This window comes from Piliocolobus tephrosceles, chromosome 7 (genome assembly GCF_002776525.5).
Source record: "Piliocolobus tephrosceles isolate RC106 chromosome 7, ASM277652v3, whole genome shotgun sequence".
In the NCBI taxonomy this organism is placed as follows: domain Eukaryota; kingdom Metazoa; phylum Chordata; class Mammalia; order Primates; family Cercopithecidae; genus Piliocolobus; species Piliocolobus tephrosceles.
Window position 1 is genome coordinate 82,269,399 of NC_045440.1, and position 22,581 is coordinate 82,291,979.

The 22,581-nt window shown below is 38.3% G+C and overlaps 1 long non-coding RNA gene across 2 annotated transcripts; it reads left to right on the forward strand.

Annotated features, from left to right (window-relative positions):
• Nucleotides 1-7,157: 7,157 nt before the first annotated feature.
• On the forward strand, nt 7,158-22,441 carry LOC111553173. 2 transcript variants are annotated; one of them, XR_002734836.1, is made up of 4 exons: nt 7,158-7,383; nt 7,972-8,076; nt 19,387-19,512; nt 20,720-22,441. It is a non-coding gene; the product is annotated as an uncharacterized LOC111553173 (long non-coding RNA). The 2 variants fall into 2 exon arrangements; XR_002734835.1 differs by lacking the exon at nt 19,387-19,512.
• Nucleotides 22,442-22,581: the final 140 nt, after the last annotated feature.

Below are 22,581 nucleotides of genomic sequence, written 5' to 3' on the forward strand. Positions count from 1 at the left end.
TCCATGTGTACACATTATTTAGCTCCCACTTATAAGTGAGAACGTGTGGTATTTGACTTTCTGTTTCTGAGTTGTTTCATTTAAAGTAATGACCTCCAATTCCATCTATGTTGCTGAAAAAGACATGCTTTCATTCTTTTTAATGGCTGAATAGTATTCCATTGTGTACATATACCACATTTTCTTTATGCAATCATCCATTGATAGACATTTAGGTTGATTTCATATCTTTGCTATTGTGAATAGTGCTGTGATAAACATACAAGTGCAGGTATCTTTTTGATATAATAATTTGTTTTCCTTTGGGTAGATACCCAGTAGTGGGATTGCTGAGTCAAATGGTAGTTCCATTTTTAGTTCTTTGATTAATCTCCATACTGTTTTCTCTAGGGGTTGTACTAATTTATATTCCCACTAACCGTATATCAGCACTCCCTGTTCTCCATATCCATGCCAACATCTGTTGTCTTTTGACTTTTTAGTAGTAGCCATTCCGACTGGTATAAGATGACATCTCATTGTGGTTTTAATTTGCATTTCTCTGATGATTTGTGATTTGCAACATTTTTTCATATGCGTGCTAGACATTTGTATGTCTTCTTTTGATAAATGTCTGTTCACATCCCTTGCCCACTTTTTCTTTTTTTGAGACAGTTTTGCTCTTTGTTGTCCAGGCTGGAATGCAGTGGTGTGATCTCGGCTCACTGCAACCTCCGCCTCCCGGGTTCAAGCAATTCTCCTATCTCAGCCTCCCGAGTAGCTGGGATTATAGGCACCTGCCACCACGCCCAGCTACTTTTTTTTTTTTTTTTTTGTATTTTTAGTGGAGACAGGGTTTCACCATGTTGGTCAGGCTGGTCTTGAACTCCTGAGCTCAGGTGATCCGCCCACCTGGGCCTCTCAAAGTGCTGCCTTGCCCACTTTTTAGTGGAGTTATTTGTTTTTATTGTTGTTGCTGAGTTATCTGAGTTCCTTGTAAATTCTGGGTATTAGTCCCCTGTTGGTTGCATACTTTGCAAATACTTTCTCCCATTCTGTAGGTTGTCTCTTCACTCTTTTGATTATTTCTTTTACTGTTCAGAGGAGTTTTAGTTTAATTAAGTCCCATTTGTTATTTTTGTTTTTGTTGCTTGTGCTTTTGAAGTTTTAGTCATGAATTATTTTCTAGAACAACATGCAGAAGAAATTTCCCTACATTTTCTTTTAGTATTTTTATAGTTCCAGGTTTTACATTCAAGTCTTTCATCCATCTTGAGTTGATTTTTGTATATGATGAGAGACAGGAGTCCAGTTTTATTCTTTGGCATATGGCATATCCAATTTTCCCAGCACCATTGATTGAAAAAGATGTTCTTTCCCCATTGTATGTTTTTTGTCAACTTTGTCAAAGATCAGTTGGCTGTAGGTATATGAGAGCCAAGCTTTTAATAGAGTCCTTTTCATTTGCCACAATCACATTCTTCTAAGGGAGCACAGTCATTCAGTGGGAGAATATGAAAACCAAGCAAAATAAGGATCTATCTCCCTTACCTTAGGAAACCATGCATTCGCCAAATACTTGCTGAGCACTTGTCATGTGCCAGCCGTTGTGTTAAGCACTGAGGTTACAGAAGTGAACAAAACAGATGCTGAACAATTAGAACAGTGTTGAGTGTTACAACAGAAGAAATACAGAGTTGATTGAATAAATAATGGCTCAACTTTAGCAAATACATTTTATGGAAAGATGAACTAACACAAAGAAAACACAGAGAACATATGATTTGCAACTTAATGCTTGGTTTAGTAAATATTAATAGAAACAATACTGATCAATCTACATTAACACAAAGATAAAACAACGGTAAATCTTAAACTTTTAACATATTATCATCCCTAAATCGGCATAAAATCCTGTTAGTGGCAACCAAAGATAGGGCAGTGAGAGTGATCTATTCTCGGTATAGCCAACCAAAGGTTTTTTTTTTCCCCCCGTAGAGAATTTAAAAACAATAATAAAATAGGCTAGGTGGTCTGCTTTTGATTACTACCACATGCAGGCAATTTAAACTATGTTAGTGATAAAATATCCTTCCCTGTGAAAAAGATCTTTTGTTGGTCTGGATTCTAAACAATTGTTGTTGTGGTTACTATTGAATTTTAAGTAATATATGTAAGCTTCAAATTAGCATATTTTATATTTTTTATAATTTATCCTTTCACAAACATTAAATTCTATATAGGAGCTATTTGAAGAACTCCTCAGTTACACACTTAGTCTCCTATGCACATGAAGAGTCAAATGTATGTTTTCATTTTGAGTGGAATGTTGAAATGTTTTGAGCTTCTTTTGGTGCAGTTCATCTCTTTACAGATTCTTGAGTCTAAATAATGAATAATGGTATGATTTTTATTTGTGTGTGTGTGACTAGAATCAAGGGAATACAAATTGTACCTATAAAGAGACAACACTAAATCCCATCAGAATACCAAGAATTTAAAATAACTGATAATGCCAAGTGTTGACAAGGATGCAGACCACTATTTGTGATTCACAGTCTCTTTGGGAAAACTGTTCTGCATCTATAAAATTTGAACAAGTTCATACTCTATGATCCAGCAATTACATTCCTAGGCAAATATCCAACATAAATTTATATGTATGCTGAAAGACATTCAAGAATGTTCAGGGCAATATCATTTGTAACAGCTTCTAACTGGAAACATTTCAAACTGTAAAGAATTGAATGAATAAACAAATTGTGGTGTATTTATACAATGGAATAACACACAACAATGAGGACGACACCTCTATACGCAACAATCAGGATGAACATAATGTTAAGCCATATAACTCACATACAGAATATTACATGGTTTATCATTTCATTTATATAAAATTCAAAAACCAAAACAATTATTCTGTGGTGTTAAAATTCAGGGCACTTAATATTTTTTGAGGATGGAGGGGATATGGCTTGGGAGAGACATGATGTTGTTTTCTGGTGTTTCCTAGTTTGGGGGTATTTTGTTTTGAGACAGGGTCTCGCTCTTTCTCCAAAGTTGCATTGCAGTGGCACAATCACAGATCACTGCAGCCTTGACCGTCCAGGCCCAGACGATTCTCCCACCTCAGCCTCCTGAATAGCTGGAACTACAGGTGTGTGCCACCACGCCCAGCTAATTTTTGTAGAGATGGGGTTTTGCCATGTTGCCCAGGCTGGTCTTGAACTCCTGGGCTCAAACAATCTGACTACCTCTGCCTTCTAATGTGCTGGGATTATAGGCATGAGCCACCACACCCAGTCTGGTGTTTCCTAGCGATGTTTAATTTCTTAACTTACTTGGGATTTATATGGATGTGTTCCCTTTGTGATAATCCAATGAAATGTACTTTTATGATTTGTATACTTTTCTGAGTGTATAATTCAATAAACATGTTTATTGGAAAAAATAGCTAAAAACAGTAAGGTATGAACAAAAGATATTACAGACATTGTATTTTGGGGGTATTATTGTACAATCTGGTATGGGTGGGCTCACAAGTTTAGTTGTAACACATACAGATAGAATTTTCTTTAAGAAAACCGAAAATGAAGAAATCCACATTTACAAAACAAGTAAACCAAGAGGAGTGTTATTTATATAGTACTGAATACGTCTTTTAAGGAATTCTTCTCTTTCTTCATGCATTAACATATATTTTTCAATTATTTTATTCCAATACTCGGGAGGAAATAAATTATGTAATTTTTTTATTTTTTTTGAGACAGGGTATCACTCCCATTGCCTAGGCTGGAGTGCACTAGTGCGATCATGACTGACTGCAGCCTTGACTTCCTGGGTTCAGGTGATTCTCCCACCTCGGCATCCTGGGTAGCTGGGATTACAGGCACATGCTGGCTGGCTAATTTTTTTCAGTAGATGCAAGGTTTCACCATGTCGTCCAGGCTGGTCTCAAACTAAGCTGGGATTACAGGCACATGCTGGCTGGCTAATTCTTTGTATGTTTCTTTTTTTGTTTTTAGTAGAGGCAGGCAGGGTTTCACCGTGTTGTCCAGACTGGTCTCAAACTCCTGGGGTCAACAGAGCTGCCCTCCTCCACCTCCCAAAGTGTTAGGATTACAGGTGTGAGCCACCACATCCAACTTCTATTGTGTAATTTTAAAAAGCGAATTAAGTATTCCATCTTCCATTTCGCCTCTGGATCTTTTCCCTGAATGTTATTCTTATGAGACTCAAATGGCACTATCATCACTATCTTTAGTATCATCATTATTCCATTTACTGGTTGCACAAGTCTCAGAGGTAAAGAAGGCAGTTATCAGTCTCACATTCTGCATGAGCAAACAAACTCAAAGTGGCCAAGAGATTTTCCTAATACTCCATTGCTCATAGGAGGTGAAGCTGTGCCCTAGTCCAGCATTCTATCTTCAGTAGCCCTTGAATATGTCAGATTACTTGGTTGCAAGCTACAGAGACCAACTTGGGTCATCCTAAGACAAGTAAAGAAAGAGAGACTGAAAGAGAGAGAGAGAGAGAGAAAGAGAGAGAGAGAGAGAGAGAAAGAAAGAGAGAGAGACAGAAATCAAGAAAGAAACAAGGAAAGAAAGAAAGAAAAGAGGCCAGGCACGGTGGCTCACGCCTGTAATCCCAGCACTTTGGGAGGCCGAGGCGGGTGGATCACAAGGTCAGGAGATTGAGACCACGGTGAAACCCCGTCTCTACTAAAAATACAAAAAATTAGCCGGGCACGGTGGCGGGTGCCTGTAGTCCCAGCTACTCACTGCTACTCAGGAGGCTGAAGTGGAGAATGGAGTGAACCCGGGAGGTGGAGCCTGCAGTGAGCCGAGATCGCACAACTGCACCCCGGCCTGGGGACAGAGCGAGACTCCGTCTGAAAAAAAAGAAGAAATGAAAGAAAGGCAAAGAAAGAAGAGAAACAGAGAAAAAGAGGGAAGATGGGAGAGAGGAAGGGAGGAAGCAGGGGGGGAAGTCGGAATATGTTGGAAGCATACCAGGGGCTAAAGTATTAACAAGAGGCTGAAGCACATGTCTTGGAAAAGTGGCAGTTACCAGGCAGCTGCAGAGGCTTGGCATCAGAAATGATGATGCAGAAGCCATCTGGTCTTTGTGTAGCTGCTGGGATGAGTCTGAAATCCAAAAAATATGTTTTCCTTGTTCAGGATTCAAATTTCCAGGAAGGAGGTCTGACAGGCTGAGTTTTCCTTTTGTGCCACTCCCTGGCTATACTAAAAGGCCAGGTAGGATTTAGGTCCCTTCATTCCTGGGAGGAGGCAGTCAGGATTAGAGAACATCTCAAAGGGAATTTTATAGTGAAAGACTTCCCTCAAAGAAAAATTAGGGTGCTCATTGTAGTCAGTTGTTGGATGCCAGAGAGCTGAAAAACATGGCAAACCTCTTCTATGATACTCGTCCATTCACTGGAGAAAAAGCCAAATAGGTGACCATGTTAGCAGCTGGCATCATGATCAATGTGAAAGTCCGAGATTCTGAAGACATTCAGGGTTGAGCCATCTGTTAGCTCCTGCTGCCTTTGCAGCCCTTGTGGTTGCATGGAGTTGTGTTACTTTAAATCAGGCCCAACACTTGGTTTCCAGACTGAGCTGATTCTCAACCTTAACTAGTAAGACGCAAAATAAGACATGCCAATTATTCTAAAGACTCAACAGGGTGAAAAAACGAACAACAACGGAAGAGCTAAAGGGCATCTAAGAGGATAGAAATAGCAATCACCAACACAATAGCAAGCAGAGAAGTGGAGGCTGCAGCCCAGGGTAGCAGCTGGAATAGTTAGAAAAACAGGTAGAATTTTAAGGGAGTGAATTAGTTACTAGGGCTGCCATAATAAAGGGCCATACACTGATTGGCTTAAAAAGATCTTTATTGTCTTGCAATTCTGGAGGCTGAATTCGAAGATCCAGGTGTCAGCAGGACTGGCGCCTGCTGAGGGCTCTGAGGGAGGGTCTGCTCCATGCCTCTCTCCTGGCTTTTGGTGGTTTGCTGGCAATCTTTGGTGTTCCTTTGTCTGTAGGTGCATCACCCCAATCTCTGCCTTCATGCTCACATGATGTCCTCCCTGCCTGTGTCTCTGGGTCCAGGTTTCCCTTTTGTATAAGTATACCAGTCATATTGGATTAAGGCCCAATCCTAACAACTTCATTTTAATTTAATTACCTTTGAAGACCCTATTAACAGGTAAGGTCACATTCTAAGGTACTGGGGGTTAGGCTTTAAACATATCCAGTTGGAGGACACAATTAAAACTATAAAAGGGAGGATGCTTCTTATTGGTTAAGAGTCATACCTTTTAGTTTCCCTTTGTCTGGGGACCAATAGGCACGTTCAACACTGCATCATATGTAGGAGCAATTCAGTTTGTGAGAAAGTCAGTGAGTTTACGATGCCCAAATGACAATGCCAAGACTGCAGATACAATGTCCTGAAGTCTGACCCTTATTAACTCTGCTAAGGTCCTAGTTTCATGTTTACTACAAAGTATAAAGTCTTTTTCTAGGAAAGTGTTGACTGTGACATGTTGTTCCACACACTTATTTTATTTAGAGGTTTAATTTCTTTCATTTCAATCTTAATTTTCCAAAACTTATTGAGGATTTTGCTTTTATTAATAATTTCTATACCTTTTAAGGATGATATCACTGGTAAAGAGGTATTATTAGAATTATAGAATAGGTAGTATAATTTAATAAAACTCTTAATATTTATTAAACAATTATGTGTCAGGAACATAATAAGCTCTTCATATAGATTATCCCATTTAATTCTTGAATGATTCTTATTTTACTCATGAGAAAGCTGAGGCTATGGAAGGTTCCGTGAATTTCTCAAGGTATCTTACAATGAGAGGAAAATTTGGACTCAGGCTGATTCTAGAGTCTGGGTGTCATCACTATACAGTACAGTTTTGAAATAGTTTCCATAATTTGAGATGATCCAAAAATTTGCCTTTTGACTCCTCACAAACCAGGATCTTTTTTTTTCCTAACTAAAAACTATCTGAAATATTTGCTGTGTGGTAACAGCAATATTGTGATCAACTGTTCTGCAGTTCTGGAGCTGTCTGTGGGAGGAAGAGTGGAGGAGGAGGCAGGGGAAGAAGGAAGGAGGAAGGGCTGTACCAGGTCACCGGTGAACGTTCTCAGCACACACGGAACTGCAGGGCTGCCCTCCTTCCCAGCTCCTCTCAGAAACAGACAGGTGGGACCGAAGAAATCCTCAGTGTTGGAAGCTGACCACTAAAACCTGGCAAGAGAGAGCCAGGGCACTCAGGACTTGGGGAAGAGTTGAAGTATAATGTTGGAGAAAGACCCTATGGGGAGCCTCACTTGACTAGAAGAAGAATTAGTTTTTCCTTGGACCCAGGTAAGCACTCTTTTGGGTTATGTGATGCAAGACATTCATGATAAGAGACGAATTTGTCTCCACCTGGCATGCGCTGCATGGCATTAGATTTCCATTGATTTAAAGGGGAAGACACAGCTGCCTCAAATAACAAACATTCATATTCTGCAGCTGGTAGTGGATGAAAAAAACCTACATTTTTTTCTTTTCAATATCTGGAGAGAGTCGGGGGAGGGAAGGCGGGATATATTAAATTATCCTTTGGTGAGCTTTAGCTTCTGAGTGCCTCAGGCCTTACCCTGGAAATACTCCACGTCAGGTATGCACAGGGATGCAAGAAGAATTAATCTTGCCATCAGTAACACTTTGTTTTTGGAAACTCTCTATGTCAAAAAGCGTCAGCTTCCAAGAGTTTTGGCTACTTTCTTAATTATCTTTGCATCTGAGCAAATGTTTTCCCTCCTCTTCTAAAGGGGAGGTAATTTGCTCTTTTTCTCTCTTTTTCCCTGAATGTTTGTAAATACTAAGGCCTTTAGCAGGTTTTGGATAGACTTGAGAGCTATAAAACCAAATCCATTGCAATCTTATAATCTTATTTGTTTCTTCCAGGAATCTGCTGAGGTGTTCACAGCCGCCTGCACCTGCCATGTCAGATAGTAAAAGTGGTGTGATGATGACCAAGTTGGACGGTGAATGGAAGATTCTCGACACCAGGTACTGCCCAGCCAGCAAGACATAGGCTTCTCTCATGGCAGCAGAAAGTTGTTCTGTAGGCCAATAGCGAGGCTGAGAAATGGCCTGATGCAAAAGAAGCCAGTCTTGACTGCACTCCAGCTCTGCCTACCAAGTCAGGGCCAGGAGGCCCACAAACACTCCCTCATTGCTGACACCACAGAGCTGAGCTTCACAAAGCACTCCCTGTTGGCTCTGCATTTAGACCTCCCACAACTACAGATAAAACAGAGGGAGATTAACATGCCTTAGAAAATAAGCAAATAACTTAAGGGATAATATTTAAACATGCTCATATATCTAGATCTTGATCTTCCTTTATTCAATTTCATGGTAATGCAAATATAACAGCTTGAGATATTTTTAGTCTTGTGCAGTGTATGCTAAAATAGTGTCTGGCTTTTCTAGATTTCAAGGTCTGAATCTTATTTAGCTATCAATTCAATTAGCTATCAATTCAATTAGCAGAATCTTATTTGGCTGTCAATTCAATTGCCAAATAACCTACATGTGGAGAGGGTGTGGAGGGGAACGCCACAGCTACAGTGATTTGGGAGGGCATTATATGGTTAAGTGTTCATAAACTAAAACCACATTTTCTTCCTCCACTCAAGGGTTACTTGGTGATCTTATGTAAGTCCAAAGAGGAAAGTTTCATCACACTGAAAACAAGAGATAGTGTGAGACTTAATGAGTATTTCTTGCGAATCGTCAACCTTACATTTTAAACTGGAAATGCCTCTGTATTCTATTAGGCTAACAGAAAAGTGTCAAACATTTATGTTATGATATTCAAAAGGAAGCACTTTCAAGTTATTAGATAGGAGGTGTTAGATACTTAGAGTATCACCAATTTTCCAATAGATTCTTTTATTATCTTTACATGATGACTTTATTTCAGAAAAAAGAAAAAAGGGAAAAAACAAGACTCCAGATATTTGAATTACTTTTATGCTGACCTCTGAACTGAAACTATTGAAGTGATTTCCATTCTGGAAACCAGTTAAATGGAAATAATTTCAACATATTATACATTCAGACCAGGCGGCAGTGGCTCATGCCTGTAATCCCAGCACTTTGGGAGGCCAATGTGGGTGGATCACCTGATGAGTGATGAATTTGAGACCAACCTGGCCAACATGGCGAAACCCCATCTCTACTAAAAATACAAAATTACCTGGGTGTGGTGGCGCACCCCTGTAATCCCAGCTACTTGGGAGACTGAGGCAAGAGAATTGCTTGAACCTGGGAGGTGAAGTTTGCAGTGAGCTGAGATCACGCCATTGCACTCCAGCCTGGGAGACAGCGTGAGACTCTGTCTCAAAAAAAAAAAAAAAAAAAAAAAAAAAGATTATGCATTCAGAAAATGCCATTCCTTAACTCTGGAAAATGAGAGCGCTTTGAACAGCTACAAGGGTGGGTCTTTTACTGCTCCTTTTTCTCCCTACTTGGTTTATGTTCAAGTTGAGGAATCACATGACTCCACAAAGGGTGATACAGAAATAAAAAAACAAAAACACCACACACACACAAAGAAATATTAGGACAGAGAAATGCTCAATAGTGAACTATGAGGGGGTACACGTTGGTAATGTGCTATTTGTTCTCTCTGCCCTGTCTCCTAACCCTCCCCTAACACCTGCTCACTGGTAGAAGGCTCTCTCTTTGCTTTTTAAATGTTTCCTTCTGCTGCATGAAAAGGCTTCTCTATTAACAGTTCACATGTCATCTCAAAAACAACCATTTCTAAGTTCCCAGCATTTTGATCCTTTCATTCCCTAAGCAAAAGTTCCCAATAATTTTACTAGTTTTGGGACCCACTGCATGGAGGTATTAACTATTGGGAAATCCCCTGTAGAGTGCATGTAAATTCTTAAAGAGAAATCTCACAGCCACAGCCTTTGGTACACATTACTTAATACCATTTGCCTTGGGCATGTTAGGGACAGGGATATTGATGTCAGATTGGGAAATACTGCACAGATGCAATAAGGACTAATGTGCTTTCTCTGGGAGTCCCTATTTCTAGACTACAGAGGGTAATTCAGTGCCTAATTAAAAGGCTGAAAAGACACAAAGGAAACAAACTTCAGAGACTTTTCAGAGAACAATTCCTTAGAAGCTCCTAGAAGACTAGCTACCAAATTTATAATGGTGTCATCAAAACATTTGATCCCTGGCACTGTATCTTTCAGAAATGCAGCTACCTTAACAGAGAGCTGGCTGTGCATTTGGCAGCTATTTTTTTATGTGCTGCCAAAGGTAAGAGTTTGCCATTGCTAGTAATTATAAATTATAAACCAGCAGCCAAATGGGAGCAATTATGAAAATTGACCTATGAGCCAGTTTTTATAAAGTCATCAAAATAAGTAAGGAAAATTATTTTTCTAATAAATAAAACAAGTTTAATCTTATATGTGTGTCATTAAGAAAGTCAGTGATGGAATATATGAAGAACAAAGGAGTCAGGCAGCAAACCATAAGCACTCAGTCACATATAGTATGACTCAACTCCAATGTTTCACTTCCTGGTTTAGGGAGATCAGGTTTCTTGAAGGAAGTGTAAAGGCCAGATACATCAAAGGTAAGATGCAAAGTCATTTAGGCGGACAATTGCTATAGGAAGGGAGGTGGATATCATGATTATTTAGCATCTGCTGTTCATCAAGCACTAGATATTTCTAGCACTTTCCATCTCTGATCTCAGGTACTGGTCTCAGTAACTATGAAGGTGGTGTAATTATCCTCATATTTCAGATGCTCATTGGGCAGGTAAAGCAAATGTTACAATGTCTTGCAGACTATAAGTTGACTTCAGAGAGTACCTTCTGAAGTTTGATCCCAGTTCCAAAGCCCACACGTCTCTCTGTTGCCTCTCATCTGGTCACCCAATACAGAGGAAATGACATCCAGTAGGGCTGCCCACCCAAACTGTAAATGAATGGAAGGAAAAATCTCACTGCTGGCTACAAGAAGGAGTATATTAATTCCACCCCCCTACCTTTAACTCAACCAAATCCCCTGCAACAATCTCCTGACCGTTCTGAGTGTTTGCTCACCCAATCTGTGGAATTCAACTGACAAATCCAGTTTCATCCTCTTCTCTGACCTTATTTAGTGACCTTATTAGACTGACCTTATTAGACTCAGAGTCACTGCCTAATGCCTCCTCACCTTCCTAGCTCCTTCTGGCCACACCTCTCTAGTTTCTCCTCTGTGTGCGCCCTTTGACAGGATTCCGTGATTCTGATTCTTGTGTTTTAGCTTTTGTCTTTTACTTCTACCTGTGGAACCTGTGGGCCAAGCCCACTTACCAGAGTGACCTCTCATGGGAAGGACACTACATTAAACTCAGAGAAGTACGTTTAATCATTAGTAACTATATTGGGACATTTTTCTCAACATTGTTAAGTCATTGCTTTTAAGACTGTTAAAACCATTTTAATGCTTTTGGTTTTTTTTGTAAATCAGTAAATTTCATTTTTGGCCATTTCGATCACTTAGTGAATTACTTGTTTTCCTCATTTCCTAAGTGGGAACTAGGAGTAATTACTGGACAAGGCTCAACTCAGCAGTTGGCTTTCTTTTCTGGAACTTTGTTCTACTTCCTGGAAATAGAGGTGGAAGTCCTGAGAGTCAGACCCTAGAGACATGAGGCATGAAAGTCATTCTGTTTTGGTGTCTGGTGAGATGTGGGTAGAACTTCCTATAATCAAGCAGCATCTGGACAGTTTTGGTTGGAACGAGGTCCTCCTGTTATTTTAGCCTGGAATGGTGCTTGCAGTTCATCTCTCTCCAACTGGTGCAGGAAGAACAAAGGAGAGGCATTTTAAATCATGGATTTTCCTTCCCTTACAAAGGTCCTGGATTAATCTGATGAGAATGAACAGTTTTAAAAAGATGGCTTAACAACTTTTAGAAAAATGTCTATAATAGTTATGATGATTAAACATATTCTTCTGAACATAGTTTTCCGAACAATAGTTAGCATGTCAAATGAAAAATTTTCAGTTTATACTGACTTTTGTTTCAAAATAATAAACATAATTTTCAGTTTGTTAACACTTAGGGTCTAAATTTTAGTACTTTTCAGACTTCTAACTAGCTTTTTAATATTTTCTTTACAATTTTACATTGATTCTGAGTATATATCAAATTATTTTGATGTACAAGACATCTGATCCATTAAACTATTCCCTTCTAAACATCCTTGCTTCCTTTCCACTGATTTGGCAGGGTTATATTTTTAAGTTGAAATTTTCTGCAAACTGCTACCCATCTTTCTGTTTATGAATTTGTTAGAAACCAAAATGCCAGGATTTTATTTTTTATTAGGACCGCTGGTTAATTCTGATTTATATCATACACTCTTTAAATTTAAAGTTTTAATTTAATAAACATTCAATTTAATTTTAATTGAAATTTGAATCATCTGTATATTAAGATTTAAATTAGTTAAATTAGAAATCTCTTGCTAAAAATGTAAATTAAGGCTGCTATGCCATTTGAAGAACTGGTGAAATAATACTAACTGTGCTCTTGCTCTCATGACCCCTACAGCGGGATGCCTTGAACTAGACTTCAGCATACGCTGAATGTTTACATTGTGGAAAAAATAATTTCATTATAACACGGCGAAACACCGTCTCTACTAAAAATACAAAAAATTAGCCGGGTATGGTGGCTCGTGCCTGTGTTCCCAGCTACTCAGGAGGCTTAGGCAAGAGAATCGCTTGAACCTGGGAAGCAGAGGTTGCAGTGAGCAGAGATCATGCCACTGTACTCCAGCCTGGGTAACAGAGTGAGACTTTGTCTCCTAAATAAATAAGTGAATAAATAAAGCACTTGAAAAAAATCAATAGTCACATATTGAATGCCAAAATTTTGGATGGAAAAAGTGGTTCAGAGTGACATTTTCAGTAAATATAGGATTTCTCACCATTTTAACATTCTATTAGGAATATTTTATCAAGGTAGCCAATGAAGTTTAGTTTAGCTAATATACAAAATAATGTATTTGATTACATGTTATCAAAACAAAAATATGTTTATAGAAACTGCTAAAAATGGCAGTTTGTAAATTATGGTTATTCTGTAAATTGATTTTTTCAAGAATTGATTTTTAGTGAATTGGCCTTCCTCCCTCTAGGAAACTTTGCAGCTAAAAATAAACAAGGCCAGGCATGGTGGCTCATGCCTATAATCACAGCACTTTGAGAGGCCGAGGCAGGCGGATTATCTGAAGTCAGAAGTTTGAGACCAGCCTGGCCAACATGATGAAACCTCATCTCTACTAAAAATACAAAAAATCAACCAGGAGTGGTGGCATGAACCTGTAGTTCCAGCTACTTGGGAGGCTGAGGCAGGAGAATTGCTTGAGCCCAGGAGGTGGAGGTTGCAATGAGCCAGGATGGAGCCACTGCACTCCAGCCTGGGCAATAGAGTGAATGAGACTGTGTCTCTAAATAAATAAGTAAATAAATAAATAAGAACATCAATAATAATGGCGACACTCATTCTAAGTAGATGATGAGCTAGCACATGTGTTAGATACTCTGCAGTAGTTGTCTTCATTTAATCCACACAACTTTTGAATTAGATATTGTCATTTTACAGAGGAGATATCTGAGGTTCAAATAGGTTAATAATGTAAATTGCCCAAGGGAAGCAGAGTCAAGACTGCTTGTCTCCAAGGCCAGGCTGTCTGGTAAAGTTTCCAAGCTGTGAAATATAAGATGGAAATTACTTTCCTTGTCGTAGATCAATAAAAATTAAGATCAGCATTTTTTGCTACCTAAATGAAAAGAGCTCAGCATGTCCATATATGGCAGCATCTATGACAAAAGCACGTGGGCTGGAACCATTTCCAGTCTACAGCTCAGAGCGTAGGAGTGGCTATAGAGACTATGCAGGTGGTGGGTCAGGTTCAGTCATCCTGCCTGCAGGAGGATGAGACACTGGTAACTACCGGTTGTGGTTCCAGCTCTGCATTCAGCACTGTTAGCTACCCGCTCATCCCTGGCTGCTCAGCACCGTTCTCCATTTTTTCCCTGTAAGACCCATAGGTCTATTAGATACAAAGAAAAGCAGCCTAGAACTAGTTACTCTATGGAATAATGTCAATCAGGCCTTAATAGCTGAGAGGAGAGTAAGAGGGTCTCTTGTAACCTCAAAATATAGAACTCAAGAGCGTATGTGGGCCGGGTGCTGTGGCTCAAGCCTATAATCCCAGCATTTTGGGAGGCCGAGGCAGGTGGGTCACCTGAGGTCAGGAGTTTAAGACCAGCCTGGCCAACATAGCAAAACCCTGTCTCTACTAAAAAATACAAAAAATTAACCAGGCATGGTGGTGGGCACCTGTAATCCCAGCAATTCGGGGGGCTGAGGCAGGAGAATCACTTGAACCCAGCAGGCAGAGGTTGCAGTGAGCCAAGATCGTGCCACTGCACTCCAGCCCGGGTGACAGAGAGGACTTCATCTCAAAAAACAAAGAGTGTATGCTGAAGTCTAGTTCAAGGCATCCCGCTGTAGGCGTCAAGAGAGCAAGAGCATATGGAGTGGTTTTGTCTGACTTCTGGCAAAATTTTGTTTAGGTAGACTGGGATGAAATGTCTATGGGACAATGTGTTGTATGAGCCTTCGATCTTTATTAATACCAGGTAGCAAATACCTTCCCTCTTCCCTTTCATCTTGCTTTCTATAACTGTCATGACCAGCCTGGAGTGACAGATCTGGGTGTAATATACTGTTATTAGATGCAGTTTGCTATATATTTGATCATACTTGCCTCTCATATACTGCTTCCATTTCCCACTGCAGCCTCAGAAAGAACAGGGCTTGAGAAGGAAGGGAAAGGCAACTGGGAAGATTTCCTTTTCCTTATGCTTCAGATGACATGGTACCATATCTATCAGATTATTTTTCTCTTTCAGTCCCATATCTCATACCCATCTTAGATTGAATGTCTCTAACTAGTGAGATGGCAATTTTTTTTTTTTTCTTTAGAGACAGGGTCTTGCTCTGGCTGTCCAGAGCCCAGGCTGGAGGGCAGTGGTACAATCATAGCTCACACAGCCTAGAATTCCTGGGTTCAAGTGGCAATCCTACTGAGTAGCTGGGACTATAGGTGCATGCCACCATACCCGGCTAATTTTTTAATTTTTCGTAGAGACTGGGTCTTACTTTGTTGCTCAGGCTGGCCTTGAACTCCTGGGCTCATGTGATCTTCTTGCTTTAGCCATGCAAAGTTCTGGGATTACAGGCATGAGCCATTACACCCAGCCACAGGTTTTTAAATATATATATATTTTTAGTTTAAAGTTTACAGTTCAGGGTTTTCAATATATTCACAAAATTGTACGACCATCACCACCATCTGATAATAGAACACTATCACAATCCTGAGAAGAAACCCTGTTCCCATTAGCAGTCATCTCCTTTTCCCTCTTCCCAGGTTTCTGGCAACCTACTTTCAGTCTCTACTTGTGTCTTTAGATTTCTACCTTTTGTCTCGAATCTACTTTCTGTCTCTATAGATTTGCCTCTTCTGGACATTTCATAAAAATTAAATCACAAAATGTGTTTGTGTCTGGCTTTTTTTTTACTTAGCATAATGTTTATAATATTCACCCATGTTGTTGCCAGTATCAGTACTTGGTTCCTTTGTATAGCTGAATAATACTCCATTATATGAATACACCATGTTTGTTTATCCATTCATCATTTGATGGACATTTCTACTTTTTTGGCTATTCTAAATAATGCTGCTATACACATTCATGTGTGGGTTTATATGGACATATATTTTCATGTCTCTTGGGTAATACTTAGAAGTGAATTGTTGGGTCATATGGTAACTCTATGTTTAACTCCCTGAGAAACTGCAAAATTGTTTTCCGAAGTGACTGCCCTATTTCACATTCCCACTAGCTATGTTTGAGGGTTCCAATGACTCACATCCTTTCTAATACTTGTTATTGTCCCTATTTTTTACTTTTGCCACCCTAGTTGATGTGAAGTCATTTGTACTTGATTTCCCTAATAACAAATGATGTTGAGCATCTTTTCGTATGCCCACTAGCCATTTGTATATGCCATTTGTATATCTTCCTTGGGGAAATACCTATTAAAATCTTTGCCCATGTTTAAATTGTGTTATTTTTCTTTTTATTATTGATTTGCAGGAGTCCTTAAATATTTTAGATACATACGCCTGTTGAAATCAAAATAAAAATACAGAGAAGTAGTTCTAAATTTAACATTTTATTTGGGAATTTGGGATACAAGAATTGCAATGAGGGACATACATACAGATAGGATGGTCTTCAGTGTATCTGAAGAGCAAAGAGAAGATTGGGAGTTTATAAAAAAGAGAAATGTTATGTATTGTTTTCCAGAAAGTTCCTTGGCATTAGTCAAGTTTTGGGGAGCTGGCAAGCTCTCATTGGTGAGTGATGGCAGTAAAACCAGTCTTAGAGTTGCAGCAGGTTGTTTCAGCAGTCATGAGATAAAACTGGTTTCAGGTTACAGCAGGCGATTTCAGCACCCAGATTTGCAGAGAATTACATTCTCAGAGTGCTGTTGCATTCCCTGAGTGCTTCTCCCGGTGGCTTCTTGACTCTGTTTTAGTTGGGTGTGACAAGAATGACCTAATTCACATCACTTACTGGATATATGATTTGCAAATATCTCTTCCTATTGTGTAGGCTGTCTTTTCACTTTAACGAAGGGAACTCTTCATGTAGAAGGTGACATGTGGGGTAGCTCCTGAAATGAATGGCAAAAATAGAATAAAGCTAAAAACTACTAAAATAAGAATATACATTATAATATGTACGATAAACAGATTGTGTAATTAGGACTGTGGCTTTACTGTCTGTGCTGTGTATTTTTGTTTGCAGATCTCTGATAGCTTTCTGTGTTTCAAGTGTTACTGCTTAAGCTACTCCAAATCAAAGAAGAGCAAATTAAAGAGGCAAATTAAAAAAGAACAGCAATCTCTTTCTTGCTTCCTATATTGATCAATTCCCCTGATGAATGGTTTGCCAATTATCCATAAATACATTGGTAGGTATTTAAGGATAAGCAGAATAGAAACTGCATTTTCTAGGGCTTATTGGGAATAACATTCAGATAAGTCAATGTCATGTGGAAAATTTACAAAACTTGCTTTCCTCTGTAAAGCTTGGAATGCATATGCATAGAATGCACTTTTCTGTCTTAAAAGTGAAAAAGAAGACCATAAAGTTCTTTACAGAAACATGGACACACCCAGACACATTGACTAACACAGCAAAGACATACTGGAATTCCTAGTGATTTCACTGTGATTCCTAATGATTGTGTATGGCACACAGTGAACTAAGATCATAAATTAATGCCAAGTTAGGCAAGTGAGTTTTTGACACTGGAAATGGACAATGTCATTACTGTATAAGATAAAAATGGAAAAAAAAATACTGTCATTAGGGACTGCCAGGCAATAAATGAGATGCAGCTACCCGAAAGGGGAAATAAGAGAACATCTTGCTTCACTGTATGCCAGTGAGCAAAGTGTGATTTATACAGACAAGACTAAGTTAGGAAGGTGCCTTCCACGTGCAAGAAGGAAAAACTAGGGGAAGAAAGGATATCCTGAAATATTCATGGAGGCTTCTTTTCTCTGTCAACCTGAGAGAGAATGATAGGAGGTTATGAGGAAGAGAGCTTTTCAATTATTGTGGACTGTTTTTATTTTTCTCAAAATCCCTTAGGTGAACAAAGGAAATCAATATAAACAGTGGAAATCTCTGAGACATTTAGGAAATGGAAAACAATGACCAACAGTAAGACTTGGACAGATCCAAATTGATACAGAAGTGGTGGAAAATTCCATCACCTTTGAATATTTACCCCCTTTGAAAATACAGCAGAACATCTGCTAACATTGTCAGTAAGACATTGAATTGGAATGATTTAATCAATGAAATATATCAGTCAAATTTTTACTCCTCATATCCAGGAGAAGCAGTTTCTCACAGGTGTTTTATTGATATGTAGGATCACCAGGAAAAGAGACATTATCCGAGGTAATCATGGAAAAGTCTTGATTAGAATCACTTATGGATATTTTGTTAGCTCTGGGTTATTAGGCTTAGCTACTAGGCTGCTCTGTGTAAAGTCCTCAGAAGCTAATATGAAGTAAAATAGAAAGTCAAACCTATAATGATCTGGAACAGGATTATATCCCCAATTAAGAACACAGGATTGGTTTGTGGATGACAGAGTTGAGCTGCTGGCTCTCAACCCTGCAGATTAGGCACATAATAGAATTCTTTCTAGCTATTTTCAGAGCTCATTTTTGGATGTGTCACACATGACTTTACATACACTTTTTACAGAATTTCATTTATATTTGGACTTGCCAGTGATATTTGTTGAGAATGGGTTTTACTACATATCACAGAGTTCTAGAATATCAATGACTTAAACAAGATAGAATTTTATTGCTTTCTTGTAAAGTCTAGAGGTGGGCAAGGAAGAGTGGAGATGGCAGGACTGATCCATGGTGGGCCCAGGGACGCAGCCTTGTCTCACATTGCCAGGCTACCTTCCCACATGTGTACCCTTATCCACATGGTATAGTCATCACATCTGTGTTCCAGGCAGAAAGAAGGAGGAAGAGACGCAGAGTGGCCACAGGTGTGTCCTAGCTCATTCATAAATACTATTGAGGCTGCCAGAGGAAATTTCCATGCACATCTCATTGGCCAGAACATAATCATATGATCACAACAAGCAGCAAGGAAGGCTGGGAAATGGAGATTTGATTCACAAAACTACCCAGCTAAAAAAAATTGAGATTCAATTACTTTGAAATAAAGGGAGAACAAATATTGGGAGACAGACTATGGTATTCACAGTACCACAACTTGGGAACAAAGTATTAGACTGAATTTTGTAACACAATTCTGCCTTTTAATTACTCCACATTTACCTGTTTTGAACTTCAGCACTGCCTTGTAGTTCTAATGTAACTGGTCTGATACTGATCAAGAAGTAACTAAAAGATGCTTGAGATCTCTGACTGTGGAAATGAGAACTACGTGGGGGTACACTTAATGGGGTTTAAGGAGGTAGTTTCCTTTTAATGTACACTCTTATTACAGAATAGTTGTGTTCACTCCTTTTGTACTCATCCTGTGATTAGCTACTTTAGTTATTTTACTTTTAACAAATTATCAAATGTAACCACTCAGCAAACATTCTTTTCAGGCTGACTCTTAGACTTTTCTGTCTGTGTTTACATGACAGTGTCTCCATATGGCTGTGAACACTGTGGATGCCCTGTGCTGCACCTTCTGAAGCATGAATGTTTCTTCTTTGGCAAATGTAGAATTGAGTAAATAAATCTTGCCTCAATGGAGAGAGACATTTTAGGTAATGAAAACTCATCGATGGTTTGGCCTAATTATGGATCATCAACAAGATATATGCTTCATGCCAAAGAGATGGAAATGGATAATATCATTGAAAATGTGGGAATGTAATTATAGGAAGAAGAGATTATGAAACATTATAAATGTTGAAGAGAAATCTTGCTTCAGATGCCACTTAAAGGAGACCAGTAGGTTAAGGAAGAATATAAATAAACACATATGGTCTATTTAAACCATACAAACATTAGAAAGATATTTTAGTAGCAAAATTAATCTTGAAAATTATCCATCCAAATATTTTTATTTTATAGAAGAGGTTACTGAAATACAGGAAAGTGAGCAGGAACTGTTGTAAAATTAGTCATAAACCTCTTGGGAAAATAATTTCTATTTTTGCCATTATTGAATAATAGTCAACTAGATACAAGAGATTTTTGTAAGATTCTCACAAAGAGCTGAAACTGTTAATAATTTTTCTCATAATCAATTATTTACATTATATTTAAGTTAAATCTTGGGACAAATCTCTAAACTCCTAAAATGAGGGGGAAGAATCATCTCCTCATAAAAATGGTGTGATTTGGAGAGTAAAATTGACATTTGAATATCATGTCTTACTCCTGCAAGCAAAAGCCAGTTGATACTTAAATATATGTGTCTGACTGCTTAAATATAAATGCAAAAAATCCAAAACAACTCAAGCTTGGAAACACGGAAGTAGCTATGAAAACTCTGCTACCCATTGTTTATCTGCTGCTGCTTGTTTACCAAGAGCAAAGGTGAGTGGTCGTACATTAGATATGAGAACTAACATCAAACCAGTTGAAAAAGTTATTTACTTCCTATACTCTCAGCTTTTCACAGCTTGATGGGCAAGAACTAAAATTATTTCAATGAAATCTAAGGAGGAAAGCCATTAATCTGGCAATCAGGGCGATGACAGAGGATTTATAAGCTACCAATTTACATGTTGTATTTAGTTCTGCATGTTTCTCCATTAGCTTCTTCTTTTCAATATATTCTTCTAAAAAAGGGTTTTGGAAATATTTCATCTGTCTCTGTTGATTAAGGAGCATTTGTTTTTCATGCTTTAATTGGATAATGAAGAAAACAAGCACTATAATCTACTTAACAAGACAGACTGTGGAAAACTTAACCACGAAGCTAACGGAATTGCTGACCTTTTGTCATTTCTGCATCTCCCACAGAATGACCTTCTGCCTGAAAAGTTCATCCAGAGAGTCATCACTTTGTACCCCTGATCAGCGTGCTAAGCAAAGAGCAGCTGTGACTCAGCCTGGTGCACTGAAGAGATGGTTCCTGGTTCTTTTAAAGGGCACCTGTGTCCATTTTGCTGCTGTGGACATCCATCTTTCCTTAACATTCCTAAATTAAAATGGAAGGCTTTAGGAAGAGTCGTTATTATTATGAAGTTATATTAAGAAATAATAGCCTTTAAAATATATTAACACATTCTTAACAAATGTTATTGGGACAGGAAAATAAAGCAAACAAAAAGATATGAACAGAAGGGATTCTGTAGGATTTGTAGTTGATTCATTCATTCTCTTTCTCTCTTTCAGTCCCTTTCTTTCTGCTCTCTCTTTTTCATCTCTTCCTTCCCTATCCTTCTCTCCCCTCCCTTCCCCTCCCGTTTCCTTTTCTCTTCTCTCCAACACTGGTTACTGAAAATGCTTTATTTAATGATTTTGTAATGTCAGGACATGCTCTGGCAACCTCTCAAATACTTGGAAGGATTAATATGAAGGAACAGGCTGGCAGCTTGCTGAATTCATTTAAACAACAAATGCTATGGAACAAACAATTTTAAAAATGAGTGCCAGCTGGTTTTTTAAAGTAACTTTTCTCACTTAACTGAAGACTGATATCAATTGAACTAATTCAATGCAGAAGGGCGATCTTCATGCTGTTAAGTCCAAAGAAATGTTGAGTTATTGGTTTTTGCAATAGTGGTGTACACAGCCTGTTTCACTCTATCCTGATATCCGTTTTCACAAAACTATCACGAGAACCCAGATATAATTCAAATTCAGTCTGTCCATTACACACAGATTAAAATCTCAGACATAAAACCAAATCTCTGTTTTTTAAAAATGAAAAACAATTTTAATTGACAAGTAAAAATGATCTTTACTAATCACATACAATACATCCTTTTGGAATATGTATACATTGTAAAATGGCTAAATTGAACTAATTAACATCCTTATTTCTTAGGGAGTGAGAATACTTAACATTTCTTAGCAATTTTCAAGACTATAATATATTGATAGTAACTATAGCCACCATGTTTTACGGTAGAATCTGTTGAACTTATTCCTCCTATCTAACTTAAACTTTGTGTCCCTTGACCAACATCTCAACTCCCTCCTCAACTACAGTTCCCTGGTAACTACCATTTTACTCCTTACTTGTATGAGTTCAACGTTTTTAGATTCCAAGTGTAAGTGAGAACACGCAGTATTTTTCTGTACCTGGTTTATTTCACTTAATATCTCCTAGATTTATCTATGTTGTCACAAATGACAACATTTTTGTTTTTTTTTCAGGGTTAAGTAGTACTCCATTGTGCATATATACTATATTTTCTTTATCCATTCCTATGCTGATGGATACTTAGAGTCCATATCTTGGTTATTGTGAATAATGCTGTAATGAACAGGGGAGTGTAGCCATCTCTTTGACACACTGATTTCATTTCCTTTGTACATGTACCCAGAAGTAGGATTGCTGGATCATATGGTGGTTCTATTTTTAATTTTTTGAGGAACCTTTTTACTATTTCCCATAACTACAGCACTAATTGACATTCACACTAACAATGTACAAAAATTTCCTTTTTTCCACATCCTCACCAACATTTATCTTTTGTCTTTTTGATAATAGTTATTCTAACAGGTGTGAGGTGATATCTCATTGTGGTTTTAATTTGCTTTCTCTGATGATTAGTGACATTGGGCATTTTTCATATGCCTGTTGGCCATTTGTGTGACTTCTTTTGAGAAATGTTTATTCAGATGTGTTTCCCATTTTTAAATTGGGTTATTTG